The 21,786-nt window shown below is 44.4% G+C and overlaps 2 protein-coding genes across 4 annotated transcripts in view; both read left to right on the top strand.

Annotated features, from left to right (window-relative positions):
• The window catches only part of REM1 (RRAD and GEM like GTPase 1), a 753,594-nt gene that overhangs the window by 10,447 nt on the left and 721,361 nt on the right, over positions 1–21,786 (top strand). The window lies entirely within an intron of this gene.
• CSNK2A1 (casein kinase 2 alpha 1) overlaps positions 11,524–21,786 on the top strand; it is a 65,625-nt gene continuing 55,362 nt past the window's right edge. For 2 of the 3 annotated variants that reach the window (XM_050807182.1, XM_050807179.1), the window contains exon 1: positions 11,542–11,673. The gene's annotated coding sequence lies outside the window, so the exon portion shown is untranslated. Of the gene's footprint in view, positions 11,674–21,786 lie in introns of all 3 variants that reach the window. The other variant, XM_050807180.1, reaches the window with a different exon arrangement.

The following is a 21,786-nucleotide window of genomic DNA, read 5'->3' as shown; positions in this document are numbered from 1 at the left end:
TATTTCACAGGGAAAACGGTAGCAATCAGAAAGCATTTCCACACATTTCCTCTGCACAGCTACCTACCTACCAATCTGGTACCCAAATACTCTCCCCTCCCTTCTGTGACCATGGATGAGCCATCTGTGCTCCAAGATCAAGGCCATCCTTCCCTCTCTTCAGAGACACCATTCTAGCCACTCTCTTCTCTCTCTTTCTGTCTCTCTCTCTCTCTCTCTGCATTATTACTTTTTTCCAGTCTACTGAATCTCTCTCATCAGCATAAAAACATGCTACAATTTCTGCCTTTGAACAACTTATCTTGACCCCATTTTGCTCTCCACCTGCCACCTGTCCTCAGTCCTATAGCAAAACTCCTCAAAAAGTTGCCTGGACTCACTGTCTCCGTATCTCTACTTCCTTTCCTTCTATTCTCTCTTTTTAGAATTTATTTTGACATAATGTCACTTACAGAAAAGTTACAAAGTAGTACAAAGAACACTCAAATATCACCAGGCACAATGGCTAACACCTGAAATCCCAGTATTTTGGGAGGCTGCGATGGGAGGATTGCTTGAGCCTATGAATTTGCGACCAGCCTGGGCAACACAGGCAGACCCCATCTCTACAAAATATTTAAAAATTAATCAGGTGTGGTGGTGCGCAACTGTGGTCCCAGCTACTCAGGAGGTTGAAGTGGGAGCATTGTTTGAGCCTGGGAGGTTGAGGCTGCAGTGAGCTATTATCCCACCACTGCACTCCAGCTGGGGTAACAGAGTGAGACCCTGTTTCAAAAACAAAAACAGAATAGCCAAATACCCATTACCCAGATTTTACCATCTTTGCTTTATCATTTATTTCTCTTTCCTCCAACCCTGAACTCTTTCATGGTAAGTTACAGGCCTAAAAACCAGTGCACATTTCCTAAAAGAAAGGACATTCTCTTATAATAACCAAAATTGGAACGTTTTACATTGATGCAAAACCATTATCTAATCTACAGATCTTATTCAGATTTCACCACTTGTCTAGTTAATATATATTGTAGTAAATGAAAATGATTTTTTCTTAATCTAGGATCTCACATGGCATTCAATTGTTGTAATTACATTATTCTCCTTCATCTAAAACTATTCCTCAGTCTTTCTTTGTCTTCTATCACTTCAACATTTTTAAAGAGTAAGGCCTGTTATTTTGCAAAGATATCCCTCACTTTGGGCTTTTTTTTTTTTTTTTTTTGACAGAGTCTTGCTGTGTTGCCCAGGCTAGAGTGCAGTGGTGCAATCTGGGCTCACTGCAACCTCTGCATCCTGAGTTCAAGCGATTTTCTTGCCTCAGCCTCCTGAGTAGTTGGGATTACAGGCACACGCCACCATGGCCAGCTAATTTTTGTTTGTTTGTTTGTTTGTTTTTGAGATGGAGTCTCGCTCTGTCGCCCAGGCTGGGGTGCAGTGGCTGGATCTCAGCTTACTGCAAGTTCCGCCTCCTGAGTTTACGCCATTCTCCTGCCTCAGCCTCCCAAGTAGCTGGGACTACAGGCGCCCGCCACCTCACCCAGCTAGTTTTTTGTATTTTTAGTAGAGACAGGTTTTCACCATGTTAGTCAGGCTGGTCTCAAACTCCCGACCTCGTGATCCGCACGCCTCGGCCTCCCAAAGTGCTGGGATTACAGGCGTGAGTCACCGCGCCTGGCCACTTTGGGCTTCTGTAATGTTTCCTCATGAGCCAATTATGCCTCTTTGGCAGAAATATCACCGAAGTGACGCTACGTCCTACTCAGTGCCTCATCTCGGAAGTCACGTGACGTCAATTTGCCCTGCTACTGGTGATGTTCACTTTATCACTTGGTTGAGTGGTGTCTGCTGGGTTTCTCCACTGTAAAGTTACTATTTTACCCTTTGTAATTAACAAGTATCTTGGACGGAGATATTCTAAGACTGCGCAAATGCCCTATTTCTCATCAAACTTTAATCCACTACCACGGTGTCCATTAATGATTCTCTCCTATGGCGGTTGCCAACTCCTATTCTTCTACATTTAGTCATTGGCTTTCTACTCTTTTTTTTTTTTTGAGATGTAGTTTCACTTTTATTGCTCAGGCTGGAATGCAATGGCACTATCTCAGCTCACTGCAACCTCCGCCTCCCGGGTTCAAGTGATTCTCCTGCCTCAGCCTCCTGAGGAGCTGGGATTACAGGTGTGTGCCACCACACCTGGCTAACTTTGTATATTTCTAGTAGAGATGGGTTTTCACCATGTTGGCCAGGCTGGTCTCGAACTCCTGACCTCAGGTGATCTGCCTGCCTCGGCCTCCCAAAGTGCTGGGATTACAGGCATGAGCCACCACGCCTGGCCAAGCTTTCTACTCTTAAAAAGAGCTCTCCAGGCCAGGTGCAGTGGCTTATACCTCTAATCCCAGCACTTTGGAAGGCCGAGGCAAGCAGATCACCTGAGGTCAGGAGTTCGAGACCAGCCTGGCCAATATGGTGAAACCCCATTGATACTAAAAATACAAAAATTAGCCAGATGTGGTGGCACGCACCTGTAATCCCAGCTACTCGAGAGGCTGAGGCAGGAGAATCGCTTCAACCTGGAAGGCAGAGGTTGCAGTGAGCCAAGATCATACCACTGCACTCCGGCCTGGGCGACAGAGTGAGACTCCATCTCAAAAAGAAAAAAAAAAGAGCCCGCCTGCCTGCCTGCCTGCCTTCCTTCCTTCCTTCCCTTCCTTCCTTCCTTTTTTCCTTCCTTTCTATGTCTATATTTATATTTTCTCCTATTCTCTCTTAATCCCACTCCAATCAGACTTTTGTTCCCACCAATCTACCTACACTCTCTCCTGTCAAAACAATGCCCTCCACTTTTTAAATCAGCTCTTTGTTCTTTTCTTTTCTGACCCCTCAGCAGCATCTGACACAGGGGATCAGGGGATCAGCACTCCCTCCACGAAATACTTTTTTTACTTGGTCCCCAGGACACTTACCCCACTGGCTCCTCCTTCTCAGGCTCCTTTTTAGTTCCTTGTCTCTTACTGTTGGATGCCCCACGGCTCAGTCCTTGGTCTTCCTTCTCTGTCTACATTCATTCCCTTGGCAATTTCACCCAGCCTTATGGCTATTTATTTATTTATGAAACAGTTTCACTCTCGTTGCCCAGGCTGGAGTGCAGTGGCTCGATCTCAGCTCACTGCAACCTCTGCCTCCCGCTTTCAAGCAATTCTCCTGCATCAGCCTCCTGAGTAGCAGGGATTATAGGCTGGGATTATGCCACCACACACGACTAATTTTTGTATTTTTAATAGAGACGGAGTTTCACCATGTTGGCCAGGCTGGTCTCAGACTCCTGACTTCAAGTGATCTGCCTGCCTCAGCCTCCCAAAGTGCTGGGATTACAGGTGTGAGCCACCACGCCTGGCCTGTTATGACTTTAAAAACCGTTTCTCTGTTGATGACTCAGTAGTAGTCTGCTCGAACTACCGTAAAAAAATACCACAGACTGAGAGGATTAAACAACAGAAATTTATTTTCTCACAGTTGAGCCTCTCACTGAGAGGCTGGAAATCTGAGATCAAGGTGCTGTCAGGGAGGGTTTCTGGTGAAGGCTCTCTGCCCGGCTTATAAACGGCTGCCTTCTTGCTGTGTCCTCACACAGCCTTTCCTCTGAGCACCGGCATGGGGAGAGAATGACCTCTGATATCTCTTCATCTTCCTGTAAGGACAACAGTCCTGTTGAATTAGGGCCCACTCTACGATCTCTTTTAACCTCCTTAAAGGTCCTATCTCCAAATAGTGTCACACTGGGTGTTAGGGTTTCAATATATAAATTTGGGGAGGACACAGTTTAGTACATAGTAACTCCCCAAAATTACATCTCCAGCCTGGACCTCTCTCCTGGGCTAGATTCATACATCTAACTTCTGATTAGTCATCTGCACTTGGAAGTCTCATAGCTTACTTAAATTTAACAAGTCCCAAATGGAACTGCTAATTCCTCCTCTATTTCTCCACCTGCCCCCAGAAGTTCTCTTCTACAGCCTTCTTCATCTCAGTTACTGGCAAATTCTTTCTTTCAGTTCCTCAGACCAGAAGCCTTGGAGTCATCCTCAATTTTTTTTTTTTTTTTCCTCAAACACCCCATACCAAATCTATCAGTAAATTCTTTTGATTTTACTTTGAAAAGAACCTTGGAGTCCAACTTTGGTTCAAACCATCACCATCTCTTGCCTGGTTTGTGTCAGTAGCTTCTTATCTTTTCCCCCTGCTTCAGCCCTTATTTCTGGTCCATTTAGTCCACACTTAGCAGCTGGACAAATCCTATAAAAATGCATAGCAGAGCCTGACCTCCATCTGCTCAAAACTCTCCCGTAGCTCCCCACCTCATTCAGAGCAGAAGCAAGTCCTCACAATAGCCCTACATGGCTGTGCACAATCCAGCCCCTTGTGAACCTCTGAGATATTGTCTTCCCTTCTGTACAAACCCCCGGAATCAAACAGGTTCATCCCAGAAGAATAAAAGACACATGTAGTTGACCTGAATTTGAGTCAACCCCAGCAGAGCCTAGCCAAGATCAGCCACTCATTTGGCTCAGCTGCCCTATCTACTGACCATTCCTGAAATTCACCAGGCATGAGCCCACTTCACGGTCTTTGCTTTATTTTCCTCCATAACACTCACCACCAGCCGCCATTCCATATATCTCTCCACATACATAAGATTCATGAGGCAGGGGTTTTGTTTTGTTCACAGTTGCACCCCCAATAAGAGTAGTTCACATGGATTACACCCTTGCTATGTGCCAGTCTATTTTTAAGGTGTTTCCTGTATTCATTTATTTAACCCTGAAAAAAAGCCCTATGATGTGAATCTTTTAGTTGGCTATTCCTATAATAATGTTGCATATCAAACTACCCCAAGACTCTGTGCTGATAGAAGCAAACATTGATTTCTCCCTCTCTCATATGTAGTCATTTGGGTTTGGCTGATCTTGGCTGGGCTCTGCTGGGGTTGACTCAATTTCAGAACTACTATGTGTGTCTTTTATTCTTCTAGGACTAGCCTGTTTGATGTTGGAGGTTTGGATAGAAGCTACTGTTTTCCTAAATTGAGACAGAACATTCTCTTCCCACCTCTTTAGTTTCCTCTCATTCAAAAATATGGAGTTCATGAAAAACGATAAATTATAATTTAATCAATACAAACTAAAACTAAAGACTAAAAAACTATTCTTATCTCAGACTTGCCTACCACAACCTTGATTGGAAGTCTGTTTCAAAAGATATAAGGCACCAATGACAGCTCACCCTTCAAGGCAGAGGTGAAAATTCTAAGACAGCCAGTTGAAAACAAGAAAGACCTCTTAAGGCCTAGGCTAGAATTTGCACATTTTCACTGATATGTATATTCCACTGGCCAAAGCAAACCATATGGCCAAGCCTAATATTAATGGGGCAGGAAAGTATCAATTGCCCCTGGCTGGGGGAGGAAGTGAACAGTCACTGAACAGTAATCTAATTTGCCACAAAATATGTAATGCTATATCCTTTTCTTTCCTTCCTTCTTTCTTTCCTTCCTTCCTTCCTTCCTTCCTTCCTCCCTTCCTCCCTCCCCCCTTCCTTCCTTCCTTCCTTCCTTCCTCCCTTCCTCCCTCCCCCTCCCTCCCTTTCTCTTTCTTTCTTTCTTTTCTTTCCTTCTTTCCTTTGAGACAGAGTTTTGCTCTGTCACCTAGGCTGGAGTGCAGTGGCACAATCTCGGCTCACTGCAACTTCCGCCTCCCAGGTTCAAGCAATTCTCTCTGCCTCAGCCCCTGAGTAGCTGGGGTTACAGGCATGTGCCACCACGCCCGGCTAATTTTTGTACTTTTAGTAGAGACAAGGTTTTGCCATGTTGGCCAGGCTGGTCTCGAACTCCTGACCTCAGGTGATCCACCCACCTCGGCCTCCCAAAGTGCTGGAACTACAGGCATGAGCCACCGTGTCCAGTCTTTCATTTTTTTAAAAAAGATGTGGAAATCGAGGTTCAGAGAGATCTAATAACTTGTTCACATTTATACTGCTTGCAAGTGACAGAGCTGGAATCCAACCAAGTTGGAGTCAAACTTCAAACACCCAATACACTAGGCCAAAGAGTTTGGACTGTCTGTGCAGGCAATGCAATACCATTGAAAACTCTTAGACAAAAATGGAACATGATGGTTAATCAACTGTCCCCCTGCAGCAAGCGGGATGCACTGCAGAGGGAGAGAGGAAGGGCCCTCAGGGTAGCCACAAAACTTCGGGCCAGAATTGATAAGGGGTTGGACTGGGGTGGTATCAAAAAAGAAAACAAAAAAACAATAAAAATAAAACCAAATAGGAAAAGACATAGGTGAGAGCCAAACTGAAGGACATTTTAAAAACATTTTCTTCTTTATAAGGTACTGAAATAAAAATTTATGATTGCTGTAAAAAAATTCAAAGAAGACCAGGCTTTGTGCCTACTGTAATTCCAGCCCTTTGGGAGGCCAAGGCGGGAGGATCACTTGAACCCAGGAGTTTGTGACCAGCATGGCCAATATGGGGAGACCCTATCTCCACAAAATATAAAAATAAATTAGCCAGGCATGGTGGCACACACCTGTGGCCTCAACTACTTGGGAGACTGAGGTGCAAGGACGACTTGAGCCCTGGAGGTTGAGGCTGCAGTAAGCTGCGACTGTTGCCACGGCACTTCAGCCTGGGCAACAGAGCAAGACCCTCTCTCTCAAAAAAAAAAAAATTCAAGCAATACAAACAGAGGTGTTTAAATAAAAGTTTTCTCCTTTTCTTCTCTTCAAAGATAAGCTCCATTAATAGTTTGCAGTAAATTCTTCCTGAATTTATCTAAAACTATAAGACATATACATCTACTAATTTTTATAAGACATGTAAAAATTTTTATTCTACTGATTTTTATAAGACATACATCTCCACCCGGGCACAGTGGCTCACACCTGTAATCCCAGCACTTTGGGAGGCCAAGACAGGCGATCACCTGAGGTCAGGAGTTCAAGACCAGTCTGGCCAACATGGTGAAATCCCATCTGTACTAAAAATACAAAAATTAGCTGGGTGTGGTGGGCACCTGTAATCCCACCTACTTGGGAGATTGAGGCAGGAGAATCGCTTGAACCTGGAAGGCGGAGGTTGCAGTGAGCCAAGATCGCACCATTGCACTCCATCCTGGGCAACAAGAGTGAAACTCCACCTCAAAAAAACAAAACAAACCACACACATCTCCTAATATTTTAAATGTGCTTTTTAAATGTTTTCTGACCAAACTACTGTTTGTCTCTTGTTTTGTATTGTATAACAGAATGTCAGGGCCAGATTTCTATGTCAGGACATAATACTGTCCTCATTCTTTTCAATGGCTTTGTCACTTGCTGTTCGATGTTGGACTAGTTGTTTAACCTCTCTGAGACTTGGTGTACTTAATCTCTAAAATGGGGATTAAAAATGTACTGGTCACAGAGAGCTGTTGTGAGAATTAAATGAGTTAATAGATGTAAAGCATCTTGTACAGTGACACATATTAAGTGCTCAAAAATGTTAGCTCTCATTGCTGTGAATAGCTCCATGTCTGACTGTATCATAATTTCTTTAACCAGTTCCATGCCTATGGTTACTTATGTGATATAATGTTTGCAAAGGTGGCCACAACAATTCCACCATCCTTATACACATGACTTCTTGCGCAGTATGATTTGATGTTTTTCTCATGAAGAAATGGAATCTATTTCTACTTTCCTTGAATCTGAGCTGGCCATGTGACTGCCTTTGATCAATATAATACAGGGAAAATAACACTATATTATTTCTAAGCCTAGGTCTGAAGATATCTCGCTGCTTTTGTTTTCTTTCTTTTGGAGGCCATCATATAAGGAAGCCTGAGTTAGCTTACTGAAGAAGCAATATGGAGGAGAACCAAGGTACTCAAGCCAACAACCCCAACCAGCTGTCAGACATGTGAATGAGGCCATAGAGTTCTAACCAGTTTGCTGACCTGCTCACTGACAGCAAATGTAAGAGTAAGCCAGGAAAGACCACTTGGAGCAGAAAAGAGCTGTCCTGGCTGAGACATGTCCAAACTGCCAATCCACACAAACATAAAATAAACTATTGTTGTTTTAAGCCACTATATTTTGGGGTGATTTTGTTAAGCAGCAATAGAAAGCTAATACACTTAGGTTCTTAGTGCATGATTAAAACTTTTGCCTGAAATCCTAGCACTTTGGGAGGCCAAGGCAGGAGAATTGCTTGAGCCTAGGAGTTCAAGACCAGCCCTGACAACATAGCAAGACCCCATCTACAATAATAATAATAGTAATAAAAATACTACTAAATTAAAAATGAGCCAGGCATGGTGGTGCATGTCTGTAGTCCTAGCTACTCAGGAGGCTAAGGTAGGAGGATCGCTTAATCACAGGAGTTCAAGGTTATAATGAGCTATGATCATGCCACTGCACTCCAGCCTGGACAACAGAGCAAGACCCTGTCTCAAAAGAAAGAGAGAGCGAGAAAGAGAGAGAGACTCACTCTAATAGCCCAGGTTGAAATTCAAGCTCCATCTCCAGCATGTGACCTTGGGCATGGCCTATGATCTCTGTGAACCTGAGTCTCCTCATCTGTACAGCGAGATACTTTTGGTTTCTGCCTCATCAGGCTGACATGAGGATTAAGTGAGATGATGAACATTCAGTGTGTGGCACAGTGCAATTACTCTCAACATCTTAACTGTTGCTCCTGCTGCTGTTGTTTGCAGAAAGACTAGCCTGAGAGGTGTGATGTGGGGGATCAGGGAGAGTAAGAGTTAAGGATAAATGTTAAGTCCACGGCCAGGCGCGGTGGCTCAAGCCTGTAATCCCAGCACTTTGGGAGGCCGAGACGGGCGGATCACTAGGTCAGGAGATCGAGACCATCCTGGATAACATGGTGAAACCCCGTCTCTACTAAAAAAAATACAAAAAACTAGCCGGGCGAGGTGGCGGGCGCCTGTAGTCCCAGCTACTCAGGAGGCTGAGACAGGAGAATGGCCCGAACCCGGGAGGCGGAGCTTGCAGTGAGCTGAGATCCGGCCACTGCACTCCAGCCTGGGCGACAGAGCGAGACTCCGTCTCAAAAAAAAAAAAAAAAAATGTTAAGTCCACAACTAGGTGAACACTCGGGATGGTAAGCCTCTTGAGACGGGAGACCTATATGAGGTTGGCCTGGTAGATGGCAGGAGTTGGGTTTCAATTATGTCCTGCATGAGTATTAGGGTTGTATATGTGTGCCCAGTTGAGCCCTCTGAATGAAGTCACAGATAGAGGCCAGAACTAGGAAGAAGAATGAAGAACTAATGCTGTGAGAGAGGCTGAGATCAGAAAGGCAAGAAGGCTAAGCAATGGGAAATATCTTCATTACACTCAGATGAAAACCCAGCTTATCATTACCTGAATGCCCTGCCCACCTCTCCCACCATATTTCTTCCTCTTCTTCCCTTTATTTGCAGTGCTTCAGCCACCATGGCTTCCTTCTTCAAACTTGTGATGCTCTTTCCTGCCTTGGGATGTTTGCACTTACTGTTTCCTTCTCAAAGGGACCTTCTGAACCACTCAAGCTAAAGTTCTATACTTCACAGCTACTTATCTTTTCCTTTCATAGCACTTATTGCTACCTGAAATTACTTTGTTTATGCATTTGTTTACCTGTGCATTACTTGCTTCTCACTTTAAAAGGTGAGCTCCACCAGTAAGCACCTGGTGTATGTCTTGCTCATAACACATCCCTAGTACCTAGCACAGTGTCTGGCTCACAGCAAATGATGAATTGTTGTGAGTTAAACAAATGTGAATACAGTTGGGAAAAACAAAGCCACGAGAGCCAAAAAGATACGTTCAAGAGGTAGGTAGAAGGGTATCATTTCCTGAAAGATGACTTCCCAGAAACTTTGGGATTATCTTGTATAACCTCCTCAGTCCACAAGTGGGGAAATTGAGGCCCAGAGGTGAGGAATCACCAGTTACAGGATACTGAGAGAAAAACTGTTATGGGTTCCCAGGCAATTGGGATCAGATGTCACAAGCTGCCTAGCAGATGAGGTCCAGAGAAGGCCACAGCCACCTCCCTGAGGCCATCACGATAAGTCTGCAGCCACCACCGGCCCTAACCCCACGTGGGCAGGAGATGCCTCTTTGGGAGCAGAGGTGCTAGTCAGCTGACAAACTGTGACAGGAGGGCTGTGGAGTGTGGAGAGGCCTATTCCTGAGACAACCAGCTATTCTGAGACAGCTAGGGATAATGGTTGGTACTGAAATAACCTGGCCTCCTCACCCGCATTCCAGTGCTCACACCTCTGTCCCATCAGAGGTGAGACTAACACTTGAACTCCTTTCAGCAACTCCTAGACGCTTCAGCTTTTAGCAGGGCCTGCAAAGGAGAGGTTGATCATCAGATGGAGCTCTGTCCACTAGGGGCTCACAGTCTGATGGAGCAGACAGACTGAGGTCCTCAGGTTACTAACTGATAGTGCCTGGGTTTGAGGGAGTTCAACAGAGAGAAGACCCCAAGAGGAAAGGATCCCTGAATTAGTTCAATCGGCATACGGAAATTATCCAGTCCATGAGGTGACAGTAAGAGAAGTAACTGCCAGTGCAAAGCGAGGGAGGCAACACAGCTAAGTTCCAGGAATTGTTTGCAGTTTTAGTGGGTGGAAGCTTCCGGAATTTGAGATGAGAGTGGCAAAATAGGAGGCTGGAAAAGAGGGTTTGGCCAAATTATGGAGGACTTTGAATGTCAAGTGAAGAGTTTGGGCTATCTTTGGTACACAAAGAGGTCCATGGGAGATTTTTGATCATGAGGAGACCATGATGAACTTTGCATGGTAGAAGGTGCTCTGTGACTGTTTTGGGGAGGTAGCTCGGGAAAGGAGAGCGGGGGTGGGAGGCAGATAGAAGGGGAAAAAACACTCTATTTTGAACGCAGAGCTCTAGGCAAGACTTCTGTAGGAGGAAGGAATTGGGCCTTGGTCTCTTGAGACCTAGTATCCTCACTTCCCAGACTCCTGCGCCATGCCCTTTCTAGGGTCCAACTTTCATTCACTTCTTCCGAACTCCAAGTTTGAATAGAAAGTGTTGCTGAAACCCTAATTTTAAACGAGGGGGTCAGAGCAAAAGGGACTTCAGCTCCCAGGATGCTTGGCTCTACAGCTCTGCAGGTCGCGCATGGTTCTTTTCAGGAAAGGAGGGGCCAGCTGGCTGAAGTGCGGGAAACCTGGGTACCGCCATATTAACTTGGATCAAACCAACTGTTCACCTAGTGGGAGGTTCGTATTCTCTCTGTTGTCATTTGTTAACACTATTGAAATAAAATGCGCGTAACTATTGCAAGTCTCCTTATTCTGCTTTGCGTTGGGAATTCCTTCCATTTTGCACCCTAGCCCAGAACTGAATCCCTAAGGCTACAATAGGACAGCCCAGCATGGCCGCACTCAGCTAGATTCCTCTGGGGGCGGAGTCGGAAGCTGTCTCGCCCCGCCTCCTGGTAGGAGGGGGTTTCCGCTTCCGGCAGCCGCGGCTGCAGCCTCGCTCTGGTCCCTGCGGCTGGCGGCCGAGCCGTGTGTCTCCTCCTCCACCGCCGCCATATTGTCTGTGTGAGCAGAGGGGAGAGCGGCCACTGCCGCTGCCGCTTCCACCACAGGTACCTTGGGAGTCGCCAGGCGAGGTCGTTGGAGGGTGGGGTGGGCGCAGGATAGGGCAGCGGAGCGCGGCCGCCACTCACGCTTCCAGCAGACTCCCGAGCGGCCCGTCGCCTTCCCCTGCCCCCACCTTCACACATACACCAACCGAGGCCCCTGCAGCCCATCTGGGAGGCCCAGGGCCACCCCCCAGGGCGGAGGGCGAGGTTTGGGGGCAGAGGCCAATGTGAGGGTGGGAATCGGCTGCCGGAGTCCAGCTTATTGCATAGGAAAGGGCCGGACTGGGTGGGGACTAGGGGACAACTTGGAGGAGGGGGTCGTCAGAGGGGGAAGGGAACTTGAGGGGTGGGGCCGCAGTGGGGTGCTGGGGGAGGGTGCGGAGGGAGTGGTGCCTGCTGGGTAGTGTGCGGTGAACCCTGCGGCGGAACTAGGCAGCTGGAGTAGGGGCCTTCTTAGGGTCCATCTGGGCGGGGCTGAGCTTCCCACCTGCAGAGTGGGTGCGAGGTGGAGAGAACCCCAGGCGGAGTTGCTGGGGAGAAAGTGGGAAGGGACCAAGACGTGGGGCAGAACGTCTAGAGTTGGAGTTAAGGACTAGTTGGGAGCCTGGATAGAAAAAGAGGTATGGAGAGAAAGCTTGGCTAAGAGTATACATATGTTGGTGACCTTTTGAAAGAGTAGGACTTTTCAATTTTGTTTTTCGTTGTGTGTTTTTGCAGTGTTGGAACACTTCTAGATTAAGCAGGTGATGGGTGGAGCTTCTGTAGTTTGTTTTGGGGAAGCAGAGTCAGGGTCAGGAGAAGTTGCATCTTGACTATTGCTTTGTGTGGAGGAAAGAGTTCTGAAAAAGAGATGGCAAATTATTTGGGAAGACTTGATTACTTTTTAACTGTTTAATTCTACGAGAATGGGATATGAGGAGAGGAAATGAAAACTAAAAAGGGAGTCTGGGCGTGGTGGCTCACGCCTGTAATCCCAACACTTGGGAGGCTGAAGCGGGTGGATCACGAGGTCAAGAGTTCGAGACCAGCCTGACCAACACGGTGAAACCCCGTCTTTACTAAAAATACAAAAATCAGCCGGGCTTGGTGGCGGTCGCCTGTAATCCCAGCTACTCAGGAGGCTGAAGCAGGAGAATCGCTTGAACCTGGGAGGCGGAGGTGGCAGTGAGCTGAGATTTGCCAGTGCACTCCAGCCTGGGCGACAGAGCGAGACTCCGTCTCAAAAAAAAAAAAAAAAAAAAAAACTAAGAAGGGAAGATTTTTCCAAGAATTGGAGACTTTATGCCATCTAAGGAGTGCAGTATAGGCCCAGTGATTAAAAACCACACTGCCTAGGTTGTCAGATATCAGGGCCATTGCGACTTAGTTGTGACCTAAACTCTCTAAGCCTGTTTTCCCGTCTGTAAAAGGGGGATGATGGTATTTTCTAGCTTGTGAGTTTATGGAGAGGAGTAAATAAGACAATTTGTGTCAAGTGCTTACTACAGTGTCTGGCAGGTAGTAAGTGTAGTAAGTAGCTTTTACCTGTCACTGTAAAGGGACTAGCTGGTATATTGGGGGCTCTTCTGTTCTAGGTAAAATTTATAGTCAAGAATTTGACTGTAGACAGGGCTTTAGAATATTACCTTTGTAGTTGTAGGTTTTTGTTGTAAGTATTTGGCTTTACTGGCTTGGTGAACCTGGGGCTGAAAGTCCAGTACCAATACTAGTTCTCCTCTGTGGTATTCTCAAAAGTTCACCTGCAGTCTTAGCAGGGCATGTTTTTGTCCTTCTGTGACTTTGAAATTTTTGGCTTTGGTTTGCTATTGGGGGAGGGTGTATGACTTGAATGAAAGATTGGAAATTTGCTTAGATTGATTAATCAATTCATTACAGAGTTAGGTCCCCCTGAGGTGACTTTTCTTTAAAAACAAAACAATGCTTAGTTATGTACTTTTTTGTGGAATACAGAGAAGAGAAATACACATTTAAGGAGGAGCGTGGGTTAGTTTCTAAGTAGTTATGGGTGAAATGCCTTGCAGTTTGAGGATGAAACAGGTGGCAACTCCTTTTCCATACTGCGCATTTAGTTCCTTTGCCTACTCACTCATCCAGAGTGAGTCCTTGTTTTTACTATTGTCTCTATCTCTGAACATAAATCTTTGTGTCACATAAGTAAAGACATATGTATGCGTGTATGTATATATACTTTACTTCACGTAAGTAAAATTTGTACACCTTTACTTCACACTCTTAAAGAAAGGGATGATTTTCTTTAGGAAGTGAGTTTAATCCCTTCTATAGGGACCGGGCACGGTGGCTCACGCCTGTAATCCCAGCACTTTGAGAGGCCTAGGGGGGCGGACCACGAGGTCAGGAGATCAAGACCATCCTGGCTAACATGGTGAAACCCCGTCTCTACTGAAAATACAAAAGAGTAGCCGGGCATGGTGGCGGGTGCCTGTAGTCCCAGCTACTTGAGAGGCTGAGGCAGGAGAATGGTGTGAACCTGGGAGGCGGAGCTTGCAATGAGCTGAGATCACACAACTGCACTCCAGCCTGGGCAACATAGCAAGACTGCATCTTAAGAAAAAAAAAACCCTTCCATAGGAGTTGGATTTGTAGTAGGCAGAATTACATCTCCCTCTTCCCAAGTTGTCCATACCTTAATCCCCAGAATCTGTAACTACCCTATGTTACATGGCAAAAGGAACTTAGCAGGTGTAATTAAGTTTAAGAATCTTAAAATAGAAAAATTATCCTGGATTTTCTGGGTGGGCCCAATCTAATCACATGAGTCCTTAAAAGCAGAGAACTTTCTCCAACTGGGGTCAGAGAAATGGGCAGAAAAGGAAATCAGATTTGAAGCTTGAGAAGGACTCCATTTGCTTTTGCTAGAGAGGACCACATGAAAAGTTATCAGAAGGAATGTGGGCAGCCTCTAGTGGCAAAGACCAGTCCCTGGCTGGCAACCAGCAAGAAATGGGGACCTCAGTCCTGCAACCAGAAGGAACCTGAATTTGACCAACAACCTGATTGAGCTTGAAAGTGAATTTCCCAGAGTTTCCATCAAGGAATGCAACCTTGAGACACCTTGATTTTTTGGCCTCATGAGACCCTAAGCAGAAGACCTAGCTAGCCAAGTCCACCCAACTTCTCACCTAAGTAACTGTGAAATAATAAATTTGTGTCATTTTTAGCCACTACATTTGTAGTAATTTGTTATAGCAGCAGTCGAATACTAGTATAGATTTTGGTACCAGGAGTGGGGTACTATTACCTAAAAATGGAAGTGGCAGTAGATAAAGGTTAGAATAATTTTAAGGGGCATGATAGAAAAGGCGTAGAACACAGGAGGATCACTTAAGCCCAGGAAGTCGAGGCTGCAGGGAGTGGTAATGGCACCACTGCACTCCAACCTGGGTGGCAGAGTGAGACCCTGTCAAAAAAGAAAAAAGAAAAGACCTAGGACAGACTTTTAATAGCAATATGGATGTTAGTGACTCTGCTAATGAAGGCCCAGACAGAAGTGAGGTCTTTCTTATTGGAAACGGGCAGAAAGGGGACCCTTGTTACGTAGCAGCAACTAAGTTTAGCAGAATTTTATCCTATGGTTATATGGAAAGCCAAATTTGTAAGTGATGAACTTGTATATTTAGCTGAGATTTCCAAGCAAAGTATTAAATGTGCAGCCTGGTTTATTTGTGAATGTGAACTTTAATGGAGTGAACCCCTGTGGAATACTTCCACAGCCTGTTAGGTTCTTGAGAATTTTATGCCAACATAAACAATTCTCTTTTGGATTGAAAGAGACAGAAAGTAATAGGGCTGTTGGACCCCCCAAATTCTACTGATAGGAAGCAGGCTGATAAAACTACTCACATGTGAATGTGTTGCTTTTCGTAAAAAAAGAAGGGTGACTCAGACGGAGATAGGAGAGGCCAGAGGGGTGGAGCTAAAAGCTGGAGAGGATTTTTTCCCAGGCTTTGAAGTGGAATAGAGATTCCCTAGATTTTGAAACTACTTTGGACCCGTGGCTCTGTTTTCTTTTACATTTTGCCCGTTTGAACTGGAATGTTTATAATTGTTATTCTATATCTGTCTCACAATAGTATTTTGGGAGCAGAGAACTTGTTTTCTTAGGAATTGTGCCCTAGGAGTTGGACTTACTGTTTTATCCCCAGAACCTCATCCACACCTGAATAGATGAATGAGATTTGGGACTTTTTTTTTTTTTTTTTGAGACGGAGTCTCGCTCTGTCGCCCAGGCTGGAGTGCAGTTGCGCGATCTCAGCTCACTGCAAGCTCCGCCTCCCGGGTTCACGCCATTCTCCTGCCTCAGCCTCCCGAGTAGCAGGGACTACAGGCGCCCACAACCGCGCCCGGCTAATTTTTTGTATTTTTAGTAGAGACGGGGTTTCACCGTGGTCTCGATCTCCTGACCTTGTGAGCCGCCCGCCTCGGCCTCCCAAAGTGCTGGGATTACAGGCGTGAGCCACCGCGCCCGGCCTGAGATTTGGGACTTTTGAAATAAGCTTTAGATGGGAAACCTTTGGGACCTTGGGATGGGATGGATGTGTTTTGCATTTGGGAGAGAGATGAATCCTTGGAAACCAGAAGGCAGACTGTTGTAAGCATAATGGCTCCCCTATGATTTCCATACTATAAACCCTGGAACCTGAGTATGTTATGTAGATTTAATTAAAGTTAAGGATCTTAGGTAGATTATCTTGGATTTTCTGCGTGGGTTTATTCTACTCACATAAGCACTTAAAAGCAGAGAACTTTTTCTGGCTGGTGTCAGAGATGAGGCAGAAGGGGAAGTCTGAGATTTGAAGCATGAGAACGACTTAGCCTGCCATTACTGGAGGGGACCAGATTGAAAGCATGAGAGGGGGAATGCAGGCAGCCTCTAGTAGGAAAGGCCAGTCCCAGCTGAAAACCAGCAAGGAAGTGGGAACCTCAGTCCTACAGCTGCAAGGAACTAAATTCAGCCAATATGAATGAATGTGGAAGCAGATTTTCTCCAGAGTTTCCAGCAGGGAACTAGTCCGCTGGATACCCTCATTTAGCCCTTGTGAGACCCAGTCAAGCCCGCTGACTTCTGTAAGATAATCAATTTGTGTTGTTTTGTTTGTGATAATTTGTTATGTCACAATGGGAAACAAATACAGGAGTTTTGCTGGTTTTATTTCAGAGTCTTTGGGATATTATTTTCTAGAGAACAAAGATAGCAAAGATTCTATAAAATGACTTAGTCCTGGAAGACTCCACGGAATAATGGTGTTGAGTGGAACCTGTACCTCTTTCTTGATGTTTGAATATTATTATTGTCCTTAGATGCAGTTTGAAGGGGCTTGATGACCAGCTTAGTGAAATGTAGTTTCTGAAGATCTAGGACATTAATAGGATTCCTGTAAATAGGTGGTTTTTCCATATTTTGGATAAATGACATAATTTCTTCATTAGTTTTTATTGGCTTAATAATGGTTTATATGACAACGTTTTAAGGCTTATTTCATATTTTTTAGAGGAGATGGAAATGGATGATATATTTTTGTGAATTTGTAACTATCTTTCTGTTCTCTCACACCTCCCACCCCACCCCAGCTCAGCTCAAAGTTGTAAGATCTTTTCTCCCTGTCATTGTCTGTTGAGGTTGTTGAGTTTAAGAGTCAGATCTGGGAATCATCACTACAGAATGGAGTTTCTAGCTTTCAAGAAAAGTCTTTTGTTTTTGTTCTTTAACAGTGTCCTATTGGTTGGATTCATAAAATATGGATTAACTAAATTTTAGTCAGATGATGAAGGAAATGAGACCATTTCTTTTGAGTTATTACCTGAATAGAAATATGATTACAAGATTAGCATTTGAGGGCATGAAAGACTTTAGAGATTATGTTTGACTTTGGGTTTAGAGTAAGGGAAATTGGGCCACATGAATAGTTAACTGATCTACTAAGATATCTCAGCCCTAGAGCTAGTCTAGAATCCTGGTCCAGCCAACAGTCAATGACTTTTGAACTATATTCCCTGAGTACCCTTTTCTACTGTTGGCCAGGCTTGGTGGCTCACACCTGTAATCCCAGCTCTTTGAGAGGCCGAGGTGGGTGGATCACTTGAGGTCAGGAGTTCAAGGCCAGCCTGGCCAACATGGTAAAACCCTGTCTCTACTAAAATTAGCTGAGTGTGGTGGTGCGTGCCTGTGGTCCCAGCTACTCAGGAGGTTGAGAATCACTTGAACCTGGGAGATGGAGATTGGTTGCAGTGAGCCGAGATCATGCACTCCAGCCTGGGGGACAGAGTGAGACTCCGTCTCAAAAAAAAAAAAAAAAAGAGAGAGATGTTAACTGTCTATAATATTCAACTGTATGACAGCTTTTGCATAAATATTTCAGTATGATTTGTACAAGTTAAGAAACTGAAAACCAGTATGATTTGCCATTGAATTAGGTAAGGGCTTAGTATTTTAAGGTAATAAATAATGTGATACTTGATTTGAAATGAGAAACTGGACTTTGATCTGTCACAATTCATGGGTAACCTGGATAAGGTTTGTTTCGTGAGAGTATTAATGTGTTCTTATACCTAAATTTCTTTGAACTTCTGAGATGGATAATTTCAAAAGTAGCATGTCATTTAGTTTATAGAGAAATCTAGGCCAGCCAGCTTTTCAAATGAAGAAATTCCTGTAGGATTATTAAGGAAAAGTAACTGCTGTCATTGTAACAAAGGATGTATTTTCATTGGGTTATAGACAATTGGTAGTTTTCTTACACTGAGTGCTCCCAGATGTACCTTTTTTTTAAAAAAAAAAAAAACATGTAGAAGTCAAAGATTGAGTCTTTTAAAATGTTTAAGGTGAAAGCACTCACAGTATCACAAGATACTGCTAGGAGTGGCATTTTAACTGGTTTCTACAAATTCTGTCTTTCAGTCTTAGATATTAAAAAACCGTTCTTAGCAACAGTTGCTATGGTGGGCAAGCTTTACATTCATGGTGATAATGTTTTCTTGCATGGAAAATATTGTGTTATCTGAGGTGACAGTTTTAGGGTTAAATACCAAGGTACAAGTTAGGTTAATGTTTTATAATTTTTTATGTGTGACATCTTAAATGCTCTTATATTGGCTCCTCTTTTCTTTTTATACTTTCTTGTCTTGTGGGTTTTTCTGACAGGTTTTATTAGCTGAAACATTTTAATTTGCTTGGAAAAGTGAACACTTGGAATTTTCCTGAAGTTATGACTAATGCTTTAATGGGCATTTCTCAATTTAGCTATCTCATCAATGTTCTATAAATTTTAAGAAAGCTACCCTGTTTAAAATGAATGGATAAATTATTTTCCAAAAAATGGTATCATGTCATATCCAGAAGTACAAGATAGTCATTTTGGGTTATTGAATTCATAACCACTCAAAAGATGTTGTTCATTCAGCAGATCCTGAGTACCTGCTACATTTCTGGCAGGTATTGTGCTGAAGATCTCCAAACTGTCACTGCCCTCCAAGCTTAAAATTGATTGACATTTTCTAATAATAGGCATATCATAGCACAACTTAGTATCTTTTGGAGGTGTTTTCTTTTTTTTTTTTTTTTTTTTTTTTTTTTTTTGAGACGGAGTCTCGCTCTGTAGCCCAGGCTGGAGTGCAGTGGCCGGATCTCAGCTCACTGCAAGCTCCGCCTCCCGGGTTCACGCCATTCTCCGGCCTCAGCCTCCCGAGTAGCTGGGACTACAGGCGCCCGCCACCTCGCCCGGCTAGTTTTTTGTATTTCTTAGTAGAGACGGGGTTTCACCATGTTATCCAGGATGGTCTCGATCTCCTGACCTCGTGATCCACCCGTCTCGGCCTCCCAAAGTGCTGGGATTACAGGCTTGAGCCACCGCGCCCGGCCTGGAGGTGTTTTCTTATGATAACTCCTATTTGCTTTGTGTCTTAGGTATAGTTTCTGAAACAGCTACAGAAATGAGAAGGGGGTAGAATAGATAATTAATTGAGATTGCTGGTAGGGAGGGGAAGGCAGCCGGATAGTGGGAAAGAACTCCCACTTTGAGTTTGGGGAAGTTTACTTAACTTCTTCAAGTCTGGGAGTTCTTGTCTCTACACAGTTGGGATAACAACTACCTTGGGCAACTTACTAACCTTCAGTTTCTTCATCTGTAACATGGGAATTAGTAGTACCTACCTCAGGATTTTTGTGAGGATTAATAACTAGAGTACCAGCTAGTATTATCATCTCAGGATTACTGAGGATTAAAGGAGAAAATTTATAAAATGTTTGGCATATAGGTGCCCAACATTAGTTCTTTCCCTTCCCTTTCAGAGAAAACAATGTGTTTATTGCCAGTGCTGTCATTCTTCATTCTTTATTTTCATTTTCAGCTGCCAAGAGTTCTTATTTTTTTAATTAGACTTTTGACCTGTACTTCCTGTTTCGAATGTAGCCTGTTGGGTGGGTGAGGTATGAATTGCTGCCTAGAGGTGGATCAGTATGTAACTCACGCCCAGTGTAGATTACCTCAATTACTCATGTACAGTGTCTATTAGCTAGTCTTGGTGAGTCTAGGGTTCTTTTGCTTCTAGATAGAGAAGGTAATCTTCCCATCTCAGACACAGGAAAAGGTCTACTTTTGCTCACCTATAGACTTGTGAATATAGATCAGAGGTCTTATTCCCAGTGGTTCTTTTATCACAGTTTGGGAATTACTTGAATAGTGTGTGTTAGGGATGTGTTTGGAGAAGGCCACCTCCCTGCATTAACATCTTCTCTGTGTCTTGTTCTCTCAGGTAATCCACTAACTTGGCTTTCTTGTTTGCTTTGTATTATTAAGTGATAACTGTAGGCAGACCAGGAACTTGTATTTATCGGCACTTTAAAACTTTTTTTTTTTTTTTTTGAGATGGAGTCTCGCTCCGTTGCCCAAGCTGGAGTGTAGTAGCGCAATCTCTGCCTCCTGAGTTCAAGTGGTTCTCCTCTGTCAGACTCCCAAGTAACTGGAATTACAGGAGCTTGCCAACCTAACCAGCTAATTTTTGTATTTTTAGTAGAAGTGGGGTTTCGCCGTGTTGGCCACGCTGGTCTCGAAATCCTGACCTCAGGTGATCTACCCACCTCAGCCTCTCAGAGTGCTGGGGTTACAGGCGTGAGCCACTGGCCAGTGTTTTGTGTATTCATGATTATATAGAATGGCTACAAATGGCCATCTGCTTTGGAGTTGTCTACCTTTTGTAAAAAAAATGAAAATAGACCGGGTGCAGTGGCTCATACCTGTAATCCCAGCACTTTGGGAGGCCGAGGCAGGCGGACTGGTCTGAGGTCGGGAGTTCGAGACCAGCCTGACCAACATGGAGAAACCCCATCTCTACTAAAAATACAAAATTAGCCAGGCGTGGTGGTGCATGCCTGTAACCCCAACTACTACGGAGGCCGAGGCAGGAGAATCGCTTGAACCTGGGAGGCGGAATTTGCAGTGAGCCAAAATCTGCGCCATTGCACTCCAGCCTGGGCAACAAGAGCGAAACTCCGTCTCAAAAAAAAAAAAAAAATGAAAATGAAAATAGACTATTGCCTAGCAATTAAAAGTATTCAAACATGTATTTTGCTACATAATTTATTGTAATAAAATGTTTTCATTATTTGCTTCTATTTGTCTGTCTTCCTGACCAGTTCATTTTTCCTTCCAGTGAAGCTATCTTGACCTAGGGTTTTCTTTGTGGGTAGTTTTTGAATTTTTTTGTAGAGACAACGTCTCACCATGTTGCCCAGGCTGGTCTCAAACTCCTGGGCTCAAGCAGTCCTCTTGCCTCAGCCTCCCGAAGTGCTGAGATTACAGTCATGAGCCACCGCACTGGTCTGAAGATTTTTTTTTTTTTTTTGGAAGACAGCGTCTCACTCTGTTGCCAGGCTGGAGTGCAGTGGCACAACCTTAGATCACTGCAACCTCCACCTCCCGGGTTCAAGCAATTCTCCTGCCTCAGCCTTCCAAGTAGCTGGGACTACAGGCGCACACCGCCATGCCTGGCTAATTTTTTTTTTTTTGTATTTTAGTAGAGATGGGGTTTCACCATGTTGCCAAGGCTGGTCTCGAACACCTGAGCTCAGGCAATCCACCCATTTCGGCCTCCCGGAGTGCT

The sequence above is a fragment of the Macaca thibetana genome, chromosome 10 (genome assembly GCF_024542745.1).
Source record: "Macaca thibetana thibetana isolate TM-01 chromosome 10, ASM2454274v1, whole genome shotgun sequence".
Lineage (NCBI taxonomy): Eukaryota > Metazoa > Chordata > Mammalia > Primates > Cercopithecidae > Macaca > Macaca thibetana.
Note: the sequence above shows the minus strand (reverse complement) of the source record. Positions and strands in the feature narration are given on the sequence as shown.